The sequence below is a fragment of the Callithrix jacchus genome, chromosome 1 (genome assembly GCF_049354715.1).
Source record: "Callithrix jacchus isolate 240 chromosome 1, calJac240_pri, whole genome shotgun sequence".
NCBI classification, from domain to species: domain Eukaryota; kingdom Metazoa; phylum Chordata; class Mammalia; order Primates; family Cebidae; genus Callithrix; species Callithrix jacchus.
Window position 1 is genome coordinate 167,790,333 of NC_133502.1, and position 16,201 is coordinate 167,806,533.

At 39.8% G+C, this 16,201-nt stretch overlaps 1 long non-coding RNA gene across 1 annotated transcript in view; it reads left to right on the forward strand.

Moving 5' to 3' along the window:
* LOC108593074 (uncharacterized) overlaps positions 1 to 4,645 on the forward strand; it is a 42,009-nt gene extending 37,364 nt beyond the window's left edge. The window contains exon 3 of the long non-coding RNA XR_001913432.4: positions 1,569 to 4,645. This is a non-coding gene — a long non-coding RNA (uncharacterized LOC108593074). The remainder of the gene's footprint in view (positions 1 to 1,568) is intronic.
* Positions 4,646 to 16,201: the final 11,556 nt, after the last annotated feature.

Here is a 16,201-nt window from a genome sequence, read left to right on the forward strand (position 1 = left end):
CAACTTCAGTGAGTTGGAGCCTGGAATAGTCTCAACCATTGGAGTAGACCAGACACTGAGGACCGAAATCCTCATTTGGAAGGACATTTCTTCTAAAAGATACAGTAACTAGGGGCTGTGGTAATATGCAGTGGGATCAACACAGTGGGCTTTGGGTTTATATTGTGAGGAATTTAGTGTTAAAAGATCATGTGGCATTTGGTATGTTTGTTACAAAACTGACTATGGCCTGATACTCTGTGAGTATCTTGAAAGTCTGAATCATGTCTTACCCATTTTTATTTACCAAGGGCCTGGAACAGAATCAATGGTAAAAAAGAGTCTATTAAATGGAACTAAATTCCTTAATATCTATTTAGGTCTACCCCTCCTCCTTTTCTCCCCGTCACCCACGCTGGAATGCAGTGGTGCAATCTTGGCTCACTGCAACCTCTACCTCCTGGGTTCAAGTGATTCCTGTGCCTCAGCTTCCTGAGTAGCTAGAATTACAGGCATGCACTGCCATGGCCAGCTAATTTTTGTATTTTTAGTAGAAACGGAGTTTTACCATGTTGGCCAGGCTGGTCTTGAATTCCTGAACTCAAATGACCTGCCCGCCTCAGCCTCCCAAAGCACCAGGATTATAGACATGAGCCACGGTGCCCAGCCTTGGTCTACCCATTTTTCCCAGCTGGCAAGCTCCTTGAAAGGAGGGCTATGCCCTATTTATCCTGTTGTCACCCAGTTGACCTAGCACAGGGTGTGACAAGTAGTGGGTGCTCAATAAATGCCCGTTGAATATGTTTTTATAAAGCACACCAAACACACCTCTCTCAGTTATTTATTTTCTTTGAAGCTCAGTATCCTTGTCTCTCTCTTTTTAACTTTTATTTTAAGTTCAAGGGTACAAGTGCAGATTTGTTACACAGGTCAACTTTTATCCTGGGGGTCTGTTGCAGAGATTATTTCATCACATAGGTATTAAGCCTGGTACCCATTACTTTTCCTGATCCTCTCCCTCTGCCAACCCTATACCCTCTGAAAGGCCCAGTATGTTTTCAGTTATTTTGAATACCCCAAGACCTCTTACATACTCATGAGAATATCAATTCTGGAGTCAACTACCCAGATACAAATCCAGGTCTACTACTTACTAGCCATGTGACCTTTAACAAGTTATTCACTGTACCTGAGTCTCATTTTTAAAGTAGGAATAATAATATCTACCTTATAGGGCTGTGGTGTCTACTAAGGGAGTCAATACACAGTAAAGTGTTTACCCCAGTGCCTGACAGATAATAAATGCACACCTAAATTTATATTGTGCATATTTTCTCTCATGTACAAACATACTCTACAAATAGTTCCAAATATGCATGCACCAATTCAATAATTATTTTTAACTCCTGATTTGTTTATCTGGAGTGGCTGCAAAACGTTTTTTGTTTCAAAACTCTCCTTTGTTTCAAAACTCTAATGATAATTTCCTCAGAAGAACCAGCAGGTCCCAAGACAACTGCTCATGAGCTGACGCAGACCCTCTTTTCTCATGAGTAAAGGTCTTCTTTGTTTTCTTATTTCTTTAACAGCTTCTGAATGTTACTGTCTGTGGCAGCCAGTGGACAATCTTCCAGAGACTCCTGCCATACTCTGCAATTATATATGTCATTTGGGCACTAAATCTGACCACATGACTGCTCCTGCATCTGGCATGCCCCTGTACATCCTGACCCTAGTGATATCCAAATATTGGCCACGCTAGGCATGGCTATAATGAAGAGAAGAAAGAAAATGATGACAGAGAAGAAAAATAACCTGTTCTGAATTTTAACCTGAGTTCCAGGTCCTGTGCTAATGGCTTCATAGAGATGAATGAGACATGGAGCCTCCTGTGCGGAGCTCACAACACGATCATGATGTGGTAAGGGTTTTGGAAAAGAGCCACAACACAGAAGCCGAGACATTTTGTTCTACTGATAGGATCAGCTAAGACTTCACGGGACAGATGGCAGTTGATCTGGGCCTTCAAGGGTGACCCATGCATGTGACCAGTCATTCACTTTGTCATTCATTCATTCATCCATAGTTCAAGTACCAATTTTGTGTTGGGCTTTTGTCTAAGCACTGGGCATACAGAGATAATTAAACTTTATATATCCATTCACACAGCCTGATGGTGGGGAGGGGAACACACAAATGACTATTATAAACAGTATCACATAATGATGGCAGAAATTAGTTATATTCAAGGTGCAATTGGATCATTCATGGAAAACATATCCAAGTCTGCATGTGAGGATTAAGAGACTTGTCATGGTAAAACATGAGTTAAATTAATATTAAAATAAGTCATTCACCAATGTGCCAGGCATTGTGCTCCATGCTTTACATGTATTAACTGACTGAATCTCCATAATAACCGGAAAAGGTAGGGAACACTCTCTCCTCCGTAAAGAGAAAACAACTGGAAACTAACAAAGGAGTTAAGTAATTTGTCAAAGACTGTGGGCAGATGGGAAAAGTCAGTATTCAGTGTATCGAGAAGCCAGTATCAGGTCTATTTGATGCCAAAATTTTCACTCTTAGCTGTTGTCGATACTGACTGTGTTTCCCTGAAACCTGGGGGAGACCCAGAGTAAAGAGAATTCTAGGCAGAAGGAATGTCACATACAAAGGCAGAGAGAGGTGGAGAAGCCCATGGATTTGGAAACCAACCAATGAATGCTGCTGGTGGAGAAGGGTTTGGGTGGGAATGAAAGCTGAAGGACATAATGCAGGAGATGACGCGGGTAATCTGGTAGAGGGTAATTTTTGCTACACTTAAGAGTTTAGGTTTTATACTGTATACAGGGTGGTAGGGAAAGGTTTCCAGCAAGAACAAGCTAAAACCAGATCTGACCATGGAAAGATGCACTGGGGCAGAGGCTAGGACCTTTGAATGCCAAGCACAGGAGTGTTTGCAGTTAGGCGTAAAAGTATTGGCAAGAGTTAAAAGAAACCCTCTTTTGCCTCCCTCTCTCTGCCTGTCAATCTAACCTGCTGAAATGGAAGTTTTTTGAGTTTATTTGATTTTGGGAAATGATATATTCTTTATTTTTTTTTTTTTCCTCTCTATCTTCATTTTCCCCCTGGACTGCATATCAGTGCATGCAGTGGCCTGCAGGTTCTCAGTTTTCACTGAGAAATGTACGTTTGGGGTTGTTGGGCCTGTAAAACATGAAATTAACCAGTGTCGTATCTTTCACGCCCTCCTCCCTGCTCACCCAGGAGCCCAAATTAAATTTCACACTGAACAATCTGAGCAGCTGCCATACTCCACCAGCACACAGTTTTGATGGCCACAAGGTGGACAACCAGCACACAGTTTTGATGGCCACAAGGTGGATGTCTCTGTCACCAGGCTCTATGTCAACTCTGGAGCCTCCGTTATGGTGGCAACATATAGCTGATACTGCACTTAGTTTAAAGCTGCCATAAACTCCCCAGGACCAACACAATTTGTCCCTGAGTGCCTGAGTGTTTGCATAGACATTCACAGCTTGCAAAGCAGCATCCGTGCAAGCCCGTAGAGCAGGGAATGTTTTATACACATCTTGAAGCCTGGGAAACCAAGGCTTGGAGAAGTAGTGAAGGCCACACAGTGAGGTCAACACACTCTCCACCAGGCCAGTGGTCTTTCAGGCACATGGCAACTCACTGTGACATGTTCAAACAGGAGGCTTGTAAAGCTAGCAAGGAAAAACCCTAATAAAAAGTCTGTGACTTGGTAATTTCCTAAAAATGAAAATTGTCACTATTTTCTCTTTCAACTTCCCCCTTGTTTTGGTCCCCATCTTCTTTTTCAAATTTTTAAGAGTCCTAAAATTATTAATCCCATGGCCTTTATAGTATCTTTGTCCTTCACTGTCTCTAGGTCTGACTCAGCAACACTTCTGAGACCCTGACTCTACCAACCTGTACTCTTCATCCATAATTTGTTTATCCAGAACATCCATCTGTTCAAGTCTTTTCCATCTCAGCCCCTGCTAAAATTTCTCATCTACAAAAATGTGTTTTCTTGTCCTCATCATAATCTCTCCCTATGCCACAGTCCTATAATCTTCTTATAATACGTCTGCTAAAGGTTTCCATGTATCTCACTCTGTAACAGCAGCCCAAGGCCAGGGGCTTTCCTAGTTCATGTTGGATCTCTATGCACAGCAATGTTCTGCATACAGCAGTTATGGGTGTATGCTTTACTTGACATACTAAATCAAATAATATTACTGTGCTTCATCTTTCAGTGTCTGAGTGAGAGCATCTAAACTGGTTTAAGAGATTACCTTGGTATGGACAGTTAATCTCATAAAGCACCCCGGAAAATGCATCTGATAGGTGCTAATTAGTAATGTTTCTCCCAGGCTTTGTTTACATTTTATGTTGCCTACAGCACAGTAAGTTGACAAACTTTGGGTGAAGGGAGGTTCCAGAGGAAGAAAAGAAGAAAAGCCTTTCCAGCAGTGAAGAATAATGGCATCGAAAGGCATTTTTTTTTAGTTTATCTAGTACAAAATGTAATGCCTTCTACATTTTTCTCCGCCAAATAAATGTGTTTTCAATTGCTGTTTGAGCATCTTCTGAGGCAAAGCAGTCAGTACATAATAAAGCATGCCCTCTCATGATGGAATCTCATTGTGAGACAAACTTCTTTAATCAAGCTTAAATTTGCTTGCTTGCTTGCTTTCTCTCTCTCTCTCTCTCTCTTTTATTAAGAGGAGGTCTCATTCTGTTGCCTAGGCTGGAGTGCAACCTCTGCCCCCCAGGTTCAAGCGATCTCTTCCCTCACCCTCCCGAGTAGCTGAGATTACAAGCACCTGCCACCACACCTGGCTAGTTTTTGTATTTTTTTAGTAGAGACGGGGTTCCGTCATGTTGACCAGGTTGGTCTCCAACTCCTGACCTCAAGTGATCCACTTGCCTCAGCCTCCCAAAGTGCTGAGATTACAGGCATGAGCCACCACACCCAGCTTGCATTTATTCTTCCAAACAATTGTCCAGGTTCTTCCCTTAGATATTCCACAGAACAAGCCTACGTAGTCCTTCCAGGACACACGCTTTTAAATATCTAAAGACAACTCTCATGTTTTTCTTATTTTTTTAACTTTCTTTAACTATTCTACAGAACTTTATACTGACTTTCAGAAAGAAGAAGGAACTCCCCCAAGTGCTGTGGTCTGAATGTCAGTGGCTCCCCCAAATTCATATGTTGGAACCTAATATCCAATGTGATAGAGTTAGGAGGTGGGACCTTTGGGAAAAGATTAAGTCATCATGACTCTCCCCCAATGAATAGGCTTAGTGCCCTTATGAAATAAGATGAAGTGAACTCCCTTGCTCTCCTATCACATGAGGACTCAGTGAAAAGGTGCCATCTCTGAGGAATAGGCCCTCACCAGATGCTGAGTCTATGGATATCTTGATGTTGGACTTCTCAGTTTCTGAATTGTGAGCAATAAAGTTACATTGTTTTTAAACTTCCCAGTCTAAAGTATATTGTTATAGCCATAGAAACAAACTAAGACACCAAGATAACAGAAAGTTAGAGCCAGAACCATTATTCTGGTAGCCTTTCCATTATACTATGAAGAGTGTGATGTTTTATGTGCCACGTGCTCACATGGCTAGGCTATATTACTCAGTTATAAAATTAAACATTAATGTAAGTGCTTCTATGAATCCAGGTATTTAGTAGACATGGTTAACATGTGCTATCAATTGATTTCAAATGCGAGTATTCTCCAAAACCTGAGCCTCATGCAATTAGTTGAGAACCTTAAGAGCAAGACTAAGGTTTTTTCAGAGAAAGAAGAAACCCCAACAATGGACTGTAATTTCTGTACAAGACTTTCCAGTCTGCTGGCTTTTCCAATAGTGAGAGAGAAAGAGAGATTTGTGTGTGTGAGAGAGAGAGTGTGTGTGTCCTACCGACTCTGCTTCTTTAGTTTGCTTTTGCTGCTTCTGTACTTGAACCCTGGTCGATACAAGGAGCTTCACTGAAAGACTTTAGTCTATGGGGGGAGGATTTCAGACCCCAAGACAGGACTGAAAGTGGAGACATTTACAGAAAGAGAGCCTTTGACTCCTCTTACCTGCTGCTATGGAAGAAGCTGCTCCCTCTAAGCCCAAGGCCGACCATAGCCACATGGCTGGGATAGTGGCTGCCTTGCCTCAGAACTGAGTCCATGCACTCATAAGAGTGTGAGCATAGGAGGAGCCATGCCCTTCCCATGCTCTCAGGAGAGAAGCCACTCTAGCGCCCGCACAGCAGGCTTTTGGCTCTTCCTTCTGGTGCCCCAGACTGCATCTGGGAGAAAGAGAAGGCCAGACTGCGTTTCTCCCCTAGGCTAATGAGATATATCAGATGCAGGTGACACTTGGATCAGGCAAGCACCTGCTCTTCTGTGCCCTGAGGCTTCCTACTAACCTGGGAAGGAATTTGCTGCTGCAGCTCATGCTGGAAAGGTTAGCTGAGAATTCCTTATAGTGGTTAAGAGTTGGAATGCTTTTTAAACTGCCCCAGGACACCAGTAAGTGCAGAATTCACTGGGGATGGGGATGAAGAGAGGAGGATATCAGGATTCTGAAACCAGCTCTCTTGTGGCTGGGAGGCAGTTGAGTGGAGTAATAAGAGCATTTTTGTGTGTGTGTTGGGCTTCATAAGATATAATTCTGGATCTCTTACTCATTACTTTTGTGACTTCTCTAAGACTCAGTTTCCTTATTTGTGAAACAGGGATAAAACGTGCAATTTCTTCATATGATTTCTGTAAGGGTTAATTAACACATGCAAACATGCATAATACCAGTAAACACATATAACATATAAATTTCCTGAAACATAAGTGCTCAATAAATGAGTATTATTGTTACTGCTGTTTTTTCATTCCTAAAACATTTGACTGAGGTTTCATTTGTTCTCAGCCATGATTAGAAATTACTGCCTTTAGCAGATAGGATAGTGATGAAGAGCTGAAGTGTTATCTTCAAGCAAAATAGGGTCTCTCCCTCTGTATTAGGCCATTTGTGCACTGCTATAAAGAAATACCTGAGGCTGTGTCATTTATAAGAAAAAAGGCTTATTGGGCTCATGGTTCTGCAGGCTGCACAGAAAGCATAGCAGCAACTGCTTCTGGGGAGGCCTTAGGCATCTTCCCTTTGTGGTAGAAGGCAAAGAGGGAGCAGACATGTCAGTCACATGGTGAAAGCAGGGGCAAGAGAGAGTGGGGGAGATGCCATGCACTTAGAAACAACCAGATCTCACAGGGACTCACTCTCTTGACAGCATCAAGGGGCTGGTGCTTGTGATGGTTAATACTGAGTGTCAACTTGATTGGACTGAAAGATGCAAAGCATTGATCCTGAGTGTGTCTGTGAGGGTGTTGCCAGAGGAGATTAACATTTGAGTCAGTGGGCTGGGAAAGGGAGACTCACCCTCAATCTGGGTAGGCACCATCTAATCAGCTGCCAGCATGGCCAGAATAAAAAGCCAGCAGAGCATGGAAAGACTAGACTGGCTTAGCCTCGCAGCATACATCTTTCTCCTGTGCTGGATGCTCCCTGCTCTCAAACATCAGACTCCAAGTTCTTCAGCTTTGGGATTCAGACCGGCTTCCTTTCTTCTCAGCTTGCAGATGGCCTATTGTGGGACGCTGTGATCATGTGAGTTAATACTCCTTAATAAATTCCCCATTATATATACATCCATCCTATTAGTTCTGTCCCTCTAGGGAACCCTGACTAATACAATGTTAAACGATTCAGGAGAAATCCACCCCCAAAATCCAATCACCTTCCACTAGGTCCCACCTCAACTTTGGGGATTATAATTCAACATGAGATGTGGGTGGGGAAAATAGCCCAACTATATCACCCTCTTTGTGACTTTGAGCAAGTAATTTGACTGTTGTTTCTGTTAGTTCATAAGAATATAAGCATAATAATACCTAGGATGTTGACATAACATAATGTGTATAAGGATGGGCACTAGAGTTGAGCTGCCAGAGTTTGAATCCCAGCTTTGTTTCTCGATAGCAGTATGGCCTCTCTTTGCTGCAGTATCTTCATTTATGAACTGGAGATAATGATAGTACCTATCTCACTGGGCTGTCATAGCAACTAAATGCATTAATATGTATAAAATGCTTAGAAGAGTACCTAGAACTTAGTAAGAACCTAGTAAATGTCAACTATTGCCCTTGTCCTTTATGTAAGGATTAGATGAGACAGTACCTTTAAATATCTGGTACCCAGCAGATGCATAAATAATAGTGATTGCAATGGTTGTTATTGCTTATAATATTGATAATAATAATAGGAACATCACCATATTCTGACTTCTGCAGACCTGAGACACTTTCTATAGGTAAAGTTACCTCCAAGTCTTCTGTCTGTAAAAGAACTTTCAACCCAGAATCTCTTTTAACTTTGTAGAAGACTGATCTGGCTGAGTTTCAGCTTCATGTGACTTCTCTGTTAAAATATAAAGTCCTCAGCACCAAGATGGCTGAATAGGAACAACTCCAGAGCACAGTTTCCAGTGAGAGTGATGCAGAAGGCAAGTGATCTCTGCACTTCCAACCAAGATACCCAGGTTTTCTCAATGGGACTGGTTGGACATGGGGTGTAGCCCAAGGAGGGCAAACTGAGGCAGGGTGGGCACTGCCTCACCCAGGAAGTGCAACTGGCCAGAATACTCCCCTCCTACCAATCCTTCAAGGGATCACAACTCCCCACCAGCAAAGAAACAAAACAGGATGGGGAATGAGTTAGACAAATTGACAGAAACAGATTTCAGAAGGTGGGTAATAACAAACTTCTCTGAGCTAAAAGAACAAGTTCTAATGCAATGCAAAGAAATGAAATACCTTGAAAAACAGGTTAGACAAAATGCTAACTAGAATAGCCAACTTAGAGAAGTACATAAACTACTTAATGGAGCTGAAAAACACAGCATGAGAACTTCATGAAGCATACACAAGTTTCAATAGCCTAATTGATCAAGACAAAGAAAGGATATCAGAGATTGAAGATCAACTCAATGAAATAAAACAAGAAGGCAAGATAAGAGAAAAAAGAATAAAAATAAATGAACAAAGCCTCCAAGAAATATGGGATTATGTGAAAAGACCTAATCTCCATTTGATCGGCATACCTGAATGTGACCAGGAGAATGAATCCAAGCTGGAAAACACTCTTTGGTATATTACCCAGGAGAATGTCCCCAACCTAGCAAGACAGGCCAACATTCGAATCCAGGAAATACAGAGAACACCACAAGATATTTCTCAAGAACAGCAACCCCAAGGTACATAATCATCAGATTCACCAGGGTTGAAATGAAGGAAAAATTGCTAAGGGCAGCAAGAGAGAACGGTCAGGTTACCCACAAAGGGAAGTCCATCAGACTCACAGTGGATCTCTTGACAGAAACCCTACAAGCCAGAAGAGAGTGGGGGCCAACATTCAACATCCTTAGAGAAAAGAACTTTGAACCCAGAATTTCACATCCAGCCAAACTGAGCTTCATAAGTGAAGGATAAATAAAATCCTTTATGGACAAGCAATTGCTGAGAGATTTCTCCACCTCCAGATCTGCATTACAAGAGCTCCTGAAGAAAGCACTAAACACTAAGTGCTGTATTCAGGAAACCCATCTCTCATGCGAAGACACACATAGACTCAAAATAATAGGATGGAAGATTTACCAAGCCAATGGAAAGCAAAAGAAACCGGGGTTGCAATCCTAGTCTCTCATAAAACAGATGTTAAACCAACAAAGATCAAAAGAGACAAAGAAGGGCATCACTTAATGGTAAAAGAATCATTACAACAAGAAGAGCTAACTATCCTAAATATATATGTACCCAATACAAGAGCACCCCGATACATAAAGCAAGTTCTTAATGACCTACAAAGAGCCTTAGACTCCCACACAATAATAGTGGGAGACTTTAACAACCCACCGTCAATATTAGACAGATCAATGATACAGAAAATCAACGAGGATATCCAGGACTTGAACACAGATCTGTACCAAGCACACCTATACACATCTACAGAACTCTCCCCCGCAAATCCACAGAATATACATTCTTCTCAGCACCACATCGCACGTACTCTAAAATTGACCACATAATTGAAAATAAATCACTCCTCAGCAAAAGAACAGAAATCATAACAAACAGTCTCTCAGACCACAGTGCAATCAAATTAGAACTGAGGATTAAGATACTTACTCAAAACTACACAAGTACATGGAGACTGAACAACCTGCTCCCGAATGACAACTGGATAAGCAATGAAATGAAGGCAGAAATGAAGATGTTCTTCAAAATCAATGAGAATGAAGACACAATGTACCAGAATCTCTGGGACACATTTAAAGCAGTGTCTAGAGGGAAATTTACAGCACTAAATGCCCACAGAAGTGAGGAGAGACCTAAAATTGATACTCTAGTATCAAAATTTAAAGAGCTAGAGGAGCAAGATCAAACAAATTCAAAAGCTATAAGAAAAAAAGAAATAACTAATATAAGAGCAGAACTGAAGGAGATAGAGACAGAAAAAAACCTTCAAAAATAAATAATTCCAGCAGCTGTTTTTTCTGAAAAGATCAACAAAACAGACTGCTAGCCAGAAATAAAAAAAAAGAGAGAAGAATCAAATAGATGCAATAAAAAATGATAAAGGGGAGATCACCACTGATTCCACAGAAGGACAAACTACCATCTGAGATTAATACAAACCACTCTATACACATAAACCAGTAAATCTAGAAGAAATGGATAAATTCCTGGACATTTACACCTTCCCAAGACTAAACCAGGAAGAAGTTGAGTCCCTGAATAGATCAATAACAAGATCTGAAGTTGAGGCAGCAATTAATAGCCTACCAACCATAAAAAGTCCAGGTCCAGACTGGTTCACAGACAAATTCTAGCAGATGTGCAAAGAGAAGCTGGTACCACTCCTTCTGAAACTATTCCAAACAATACATAAAAAAGGAAATCCTCCCTAACTCATTTTATGAGACCAACATCATCCTGATACCAAAACCTGACAGAGACACAACTAAAAAAGAAAACTTCAGGCCAATATCCATGATGAACATAGATGCAAAAAATCTTCAATAAAATACTAGAAAACCAATTGCAACAGCACATCAAAAAGCTTATCCATCATGATCAAGTAGGTTTCATCCCAGGGATGCAAGGTTGTTTCAACATATGCAAATCTACAAATGTAATCCATCACAGAAACAGAACCAAAGACAAAAAACACATGATCATCTCAATAGATGCAGAGAAGGCCTTTGACAAAATTCAACAGCTCTTTATGCTAAAAACTCTCAATAAACTAGGTATCAATAGAACATATCTCAAAATAATAAAAGCTATTTATGACAAACCCACAGCCAATATCATATTGAATAGGCAAAAACTGGAAGCATTCCCTTTAAAAACTGCCACTAGACAAGGATGCCCTCTCTCACCATTCCTAGTCACCATAGTATTGGAAGTTCTAGCCAGAGAAATCAAGCAAGAAAAATAAATAAAGGGTATTCAATTAGGAAAAGAGAAAGTCAAATTGTCTCCATTTATAGATAACACGATTGTATATTTAGAAGACCCCATCGTCTCAGCCCAAAATCTCCTTAGGATGATAAGAAACTTCAGCAAAGTCTCAGGATGCATAATAAATGTGCAAAAATCACAAGCATTCCTATACACCAATAACAGACAAACAGAGCCAAATCAAGAGTGAACTCTCATTCACAATTGCTACAAGAAGAATAGAATACTTAGGAATACAACTAACAAAGGATGTAAAGGACCTCTTCGAGAGGAACTGCAAACCACTGCTCAAGGAAATAAGAGAGGATGCAAACACATGGAAAAACATTCCATGTTCATGGTTAGGAATAATCAATATTATGAAAATGGCCATACTGCCCAAAACATTTCATAGATTCAAGGCTATCCCCATCAAGCTACCACTGAGCTTCTTCACAGAACTGGAAGAAACTACCTTCAACTTCATATGGAACCAAAAAAGAGCCCACATAGCCAAGATAATCCTCAGAAAAAAGAATAAAGCTGGAGGCATCACACTATCTTGCTATCTGACTTCAAACTATACTACAAGGCTACAGTAATCAAAACAGCATGGTACTGGTACCAAAACAGAGATATAGATCAGTGGAACAGAACAGAGGCCTTGGAAGTAATGCCCCACATCTACAACCATCTGATCTTTGACAAACCTGACAAAAACAAGCAATGAGGAAAGGATTCCCTGTTTAATAAATGATGTTGGGAAAACTGGCTAGCCATGTGCAGAAAACTGAAACTAGGCCCCTTCCATTCACCTTACACAAAAATTAACTCCAGATAGATTAAAGATTTAAACATAAGACATAACACCATAAAAACCCTAGAAGAAAACCTTGGCAATACCATTCAGGACATAGGCATAGCCAAGGACTTCATGACTAAAACACCAAAAGCATTGGCAACAAAAGCCAAAATAGACAAATCATATCTTAAGAGCTTCTGCACAACAAAAGAAACAATCATTAGAGTGAACTGGCAACCAACAGAATGGGAAAAAATTTTTGCAAGCTGCCCATCTGAAAAAGGGCCAAAATCCAGAATTTACAAAGAACTAAAGCAGATTTACAAGAAAAAAAAAAAAAAAAAAGAAAACAGAAAATCCCATCCAAAACTGGGCAAAGGATGTGAACAGACACTTTTCAAAAGAAGACATTTATGCAGCCAATAAACGTATGAAAAAATGCTTATCACTGGTCACTAGAGAAATACAAATCAAAACCACATTGAGATACCATCTCATGCCAGCTAGAATGGCAATCATTAAAAAATCTGGAGACAAAAGATGCTGAAGAGGATGTGGAGAAATAGGAATGCTTTTACACTGCTGGTGGGAGTATAAATTAGTTCAACCATTGTAGAAGACAGTGTGGCAATTCCTCAAGGATCTAGAAATAGAAATACCAGTTGACCCAGTAATCCCATTACTTGGTATATACCCAGAGGATTGTAAATTGTTCTATTATAAAGACACATGCACATGTAGGTTTATTGCAGCACTGTTTACATTAGCAAAGACTTGGAACCAACCCAAATGCCCATCAATGATAGACTGGATAAAGAAAATGTGGCACATATACACCATGGAATACTATGCAGCCATAAAAAAGAGGAGTTCATGTCCTTTGTAGGAACTTGGATGAATCTGGAAACCATCATTCTCAGCAAACTGACACAAGAACAGAAAACCAAACACCACATGTTCTCACTCATAGGTGGATGTTGAACAGTGAGGACACATGGACACAGGGAGGAGAACATCACATATGGAGGTCTGTTGGGGGGTAGGGGGGGTTGGGGAGGGATAGTAGGGGGTGGGGAGGTTAAGGAGAGATAACATTGGAAGAAATACCTCAGGTAGGTGATGGGGAGATGGAGGCAGCAAATCACCATAGCAGGTATGTACCTATGCAACAATCCTGCAAGATCTGCACATGTACTCCAGAATTTAAAGTGTCATATGTGCAAATACATATAAATATATTTATATATAAATACATATGCATATATAAATATATATTTATATGTTTATTTATATATATTTATACATACAAATATATATACATATACAAATATTTATACATATATAAAATATATATACATTTCTGTTTATATATAAATATATATTTCCATTTATATATAAATATAAATTTATATTTATACTTATATATATATATAAAGTCCATATATTTATACATATATATATATATATAAAGTCCTCAGTAACTCCCATCTACAGAATAAAATCCAACTTCTGTGCTTTTTAAACCTCAATGGTCTCTTTCTCAATGAGCTTCTCCAGCTCTGTTTTCTGGTCTTATGCTGCTCCTCATCTCTTCTCTGCTTTCATTGCACAGTCTGGGTGCCCCGTCTGCACCCAGGAAGTGTGTGTCTTTTGTTGGACCCGAGACTACAATCGACATCAGACCATCCAGTCTGAAATGGTGCAAGCCTGGAGAATATAAGAATCATAATCATAACAGCAGCCAGGCATTAGGTGCCTGCTGTGTACCAGACACTATGCTAAGTACTTTACATGTAATCATTCCTTTCAATATAATAGTCATAGTGACTCCAAGAGGCAAGGATCATTAGGGTCTTTTTACAGATGAGGCATCCAACACTCAGCCTCCTAAAATGACTTGCCCAAGGTGCTATGATTAGTTTGGGGCTAAGTTGCTTATTAGTTTTATTGTCTTATATCCCTTGCTCCATCTGCATTTAAAAAATTTTAATGTAAATATTGCATACATAGACAAGTGGAAATTTCATAAATGCATAGCTTGATAGATTTTTATAAACTGAATATATCTGTGCACTGAAATCAAGAAAGAGAACATGAATGGCACCCTAAAAATCTGTGTTATGATCCCTTCTAGTTACTACTTTTATGATGGTAACCACATTTGCAATGTCTAATGATGAATTATTTTTTCTGTTTTTGTACATTTCTGTATTTTTTTCTGTTTTTGTACATTACATATATGTAATGAAATCATTCTGCATGCATTATTTTCTGCCTAAATTCTTTAGCTAAACATATATGTGTAAGACTTATCCATACTTTTGCTTTCAGTTGTAGGTCATTTATTCTCAATCTTGCAAAGTGTTTCACATACAGGGACTACAAATTCAGTGTTGGATAGGTCTGACTATGTACAAAGTATCGACAGAGAAAACCTATGAATGTGAACATCGTAATACTTTACAAATGAAAAAACAGGATTGATACTATGAGTATAAGCAAGTTATAGAGGTGTTAATAAGTAAAAAGGGAAGGGACAAGCTAAAACCCTTTAAGTTCAATACTTGATACATGTAGCATCACTTTTAAATTTTACTATAACCCTTGATGTGAGATCTGTGATCTTAACGAATTTTAAGTGCACAATACATTAGTGTTAACATTTTGAGCTACTGAGTTGTGCAGCAGATCTCCAGAGCTTATGCATCTTGCTTAACTGAAGCTTTGTATCCATCAGTTGGTAACTCCCATTTCTCTAGAAACCACCACTTCACTCTTTGATTCTATGAGTTTCACTATTTTAAATACATTGTATAAATGTATTATATTAAAGACTGTCTCTAATTTGGAGCCCAGCAGCTCCTGCACATGAATATGAATCCTGAACTATTTCAGAGAACTTCCTTAGAAAGATATGGACCCCAAATTAGGCATGGAGTCTAAGAGTCAAAGATCACCACCCCTGCTTTCTAACCTCCATGATCTGAACACTACCTATTTCCTTCTGAGCTGTACAGAAGACCATGGGCTTCTGAACACTACCTATTTCTTTCTGAGCTGGACATGAGACCATGGGCTTCTGAACGCTACCTATTTCCTTCTGAGCTCGACATAAGACCATGGGCTTCTGAACACTACCTATTTCCTTCTGAGCTGGACATGAGACCATGGGCTGCCTAACCACTAGCTCATTTTACAAACATCGTGTTCCATGGACTTTAAGTATCCATTAAACTCTTTTGGTGTATTAGTGCAGTTTCCAATGTTCCAGATCGCGCTGCTAAAAGCATCCTAGTACCCACGAATGTATTTCTGGCCTTACACCAACTATAGCTCTGTATTCCATTTGATCTAAATGTTGGGGCTTATGGAGACTAGGCTACCTGCACATTCTCCTTCTAGCAAGCAGGAAAATGGGCATACACTTGCATACAATTTGTATTCCTTTATTGCCTCTGGCAAGGAACAATCTCCTGAAGAAGTTAAACCTGGTGGCTAGTTACCGTCAGTCACTAGGACCCCCTCAGAGTCAATTAGATTAAGCAGAAAGAGTCTGTTTTGGCAAGCATTTGCCTACCTCTTAGAGTCCTAAATTATTCCCATTCAACAGGTTAATTTAAGGGACCTTTTTTTCTCTGTTTACTCAACTGCAGGCCTATCCAAATGTACTTTGATTCAATAATAATGATAACATTTCTCTTTTACAGAGTAGTTTACATTTAGTAGGTACTTGCACAAGTGTTTATAAATGTAATATGCATATTTTTAGCAGTACTCCCATGCTGATTTTTACAGACCAGAAAACATGCTTAGAGGTGCAGCTATTGTC